Below are 2,849 nucleotides of genomic sequence, written 5' to 3'. Positions count from 1 at the left end.
GCTGAATTAAATGGAAAAATAACTGTTTTTTTTTAAATAATATGACAGATATGTTTTGAAAATTACTTTGAAAATTTATCTTTTAATCTACCTGTTGTTTCAGGTGTGTTAAATGTCAACAAACTGTGAAAAATTCCCATCAGAAGTTCCAGAAAGTGAAGTAAGAAGCACAAAACAAACTCATTTAAACCTGAAGTCAGTCCTGCTCCTTTCAAACTGATCGATTGATGATTATCTGAATGATTCTGGTCCATCGCCTCTCAGTGGTGAAACAGCGCCCCCCCGGCTCTACATGCTGGTAAACTACAGTCTGAGTGTGGTGAAACCAGGACATTACACCCTGACTGCGGGGAGGAGACGCCAGGTGGAATCAATAAGTGTCGATTAGCTATCAGCACAATCAGAGGCGGTCAGGCTGCTGTCAGGCTCTGAGTGGATATTAATGTGGAAAACTCAAGTTCAGCCGGTCAGAGACTAAATGAAGCGACTGTCCTCCTGAAGACACAACTTTATTTACACCAGACAGTTAGCAGTTAGCTGCTTTTAGCTAGTTAGCTACTTTTAAAATGATGCTTCTGTCGGTTCATCAGGACGGAGCAAGATGGAGGAAGATGAGGAAGATGGAGGAAGATGAGCAAGATGAAGAAGATGAAGAAGATGGAGGAAGATGGAGGAAGATGAGCAAGATGAAGAAGATGAAGAAGATGGAGGAAGATGGAAGAAGGTGAAGAAGATGGAGGAAGATGAAGAAGATGGAGGACATGATGGCGACCAGTTCACCTCCATGAAGCTTCAGATGAGTGAGTCAAATACATCCTGTCTGTCTCTCTGTCTGTCTGTCTTCCTGTTGCTGATGTAGTTTGTTGTAGCTTGGTTGTAGTTTGGCTGTAGTTTGTTGTAGCTTGGTTGTAGCGTGGTTGTAGTTTGTTGTAGCTTGGTTGTAGTTTGGTTGTAGTTTGTTGTAGCTTGGTTGTAGTTTGTTGTAGCTTGGTTGTAGCTTGGTTGTAGTTTGTTGTAGGTTGGTTGTAGCTTGGTTGTAGTTTGTTGTAGCTTGGTTGTAGTTTGTTGTAGGTTGGTTGTAGTTTGGTTGTAGTTTGTTGTAGCTTGGTTGTAGTTTGTTGTAGCTTGGTTGTAGTTTGGTTGTAGTTTGTTGTAGCTTGGTTGTAGTTTGTTGTAGCTTGGTTGTAGCTTGGTTGTAGTTTGTTGTAGGTTGGTTGTAGCGTGGTTGTAGCTTGGTTGTAGTTTGGTTGTAGTTTGTTGTAGCTTGGTTGTAGTTTGTTGTAGGTTGGTTGTAGCTTGGTTGTAGTTTGTTGTAGGTTGGTTGTAGCTTGGTTGTAGTTGGTTGTAGCTTGGTTGTAGTTTGTTGTAGGTTGGTTGTAGTTTGGTTGTAATTTGTTGTAGATTGTTGTAGCTTGGTTGTAGTTTGTTGTAGCTTGGTTGTAGTTTGTTGTAGTTTGGTTGTAGTTTGGTTGTAGCTTGGTGTAGTTTGTTGTAGTTTGGTTGTAGTTTGTTGTAGCTTGGTTGTAATTTGTTGTAGATTGTTGTAGCTTGGTTGTAGTTTGTTGTAGTTTGTTGTAGTTTGGTTGTAGCTTGGTGTAGTTTGTTGTAGTTTGTTGTAGTTTGGTTGTAGTTTGTTGTAGTTGATGTCATGGAGGCTACATTCTGTACTGTGGCTTGTTTGTCTGAAGGTGGAGGAAGTATTCAGATACTTAAGTAAAAGTACTGATACTCATATTGCATTTTGAATGTAACTTGCCCAATGCTGGTCATAATAATGTATGACATATTACTAGTTACCTTCATTTTAAAGTAATACAATAAATTACAATATTACTGTCTGCGTAGAGTAATAAATTACTTATTACACTTCTTTTTAATTACTCTCAACAAAATGCCCAAATAACCTCTATAGAACAATGAAACAGCCGAGATTTGTGTAGATAAACGAATGTGCTTGGACTCAGGGATGAGCAGGCAGACAGAGGATCACAGTCTATATATTATGAGATAAGAATAAATATTTTTAATATATATGAAACACAACAGACCTATATCTTCTATAATGTAGCCTATAATGACACGACAAGACAAACATCTCTTCTTTTTATTTCAGTCCACAGAACAAGGAATGCACGGTGTGACTCAAGAATGTAGATTAAAGTGCGCTCGGAGGACCAGGCTTCATCATTAGGATCATTTCAGTCACAGAACAGACTGAACACAGAACTTATAGGCTCGGCTGAATTAAACACACACAGTCTATATTAATCAAAAAATCAAAGCCCATATAAGTATTCTCAGCAGGTTCAGAGAAGAACAAGGTGACACCCCGACACTGATTATGACTCAGTCATTAATGTAGGAGCAGGATGTTCCTGTTGTTGAGGTGGAGATCATTTTGAACTATTTTGTGTTGGACTGACGCAAGTTATTATTTTCATTCTGGATTCATCTGCTGATCATTTTCTCCTTCAATCAGTTGATCGTTTGGTTGGTAAAAACGTTAAAATAATTAATAAGAAAAAGGAAAACAAACTGATAAATCGACTGAAAACTACGATTCCATTATGATTCTCGATGCATCTCATCCTCACTGATCTATATCACTCATTCATTCATAAAGTCCTTCCAATAATCAACAAAATAAAAGCTGCATCTTTTCAATACATAAAAATTACAAAAACAAAACGCTGATCCATCTGCAGTGTCTTACACGTTTGTTGTAATCTTCAGTAATATTGTTGTCACATGGCAGCTTTAAGATAAGACATCTATCGACCCTGCTGCTCACACCGCTCTCAGAGCTGGACGGCAGAGTTGACAGCACCTCCTCAGATGTTGGGTGATTA

General features: G+C 38.5%; 1 protein-coding gene across 1 annotated transcript in view; it reads left to right on the top strand.

Moving 5' to 3' along the window:
* Positions 1-382: 382 nt before the first annotated feature.
* The window catches only part of LOC311265780 (extracellular sulfatase Sulf-2-like), a gene marked incomplete at its 3' end in the record, with an annotated part of 129,433 nt that continues 126,966 nt past the window's right edge, over positions 383-2,849 (top strand). Inside the window, exon 1 of the mRNA XM_084367764.1 lies at positions 383-800. The remainder of the gene's footprint in view (positions 801-2,849) is intronic.

This window comes from Pagrus pagrus, assembly GCF_965226575.1.
Source record: "Pagrus pagrus genome assembly, chromosome: 11".
NCBI lineage: Eukaryota > Metazoa > Chordata > Actinopteri > Spariformes > Sparidae > Pagrus > Pagrus pagrus.
Note: the sequence above shows the minus strand (reverse complement) of the source record. Positions and strands in the feature narration are given on the sequence as shown.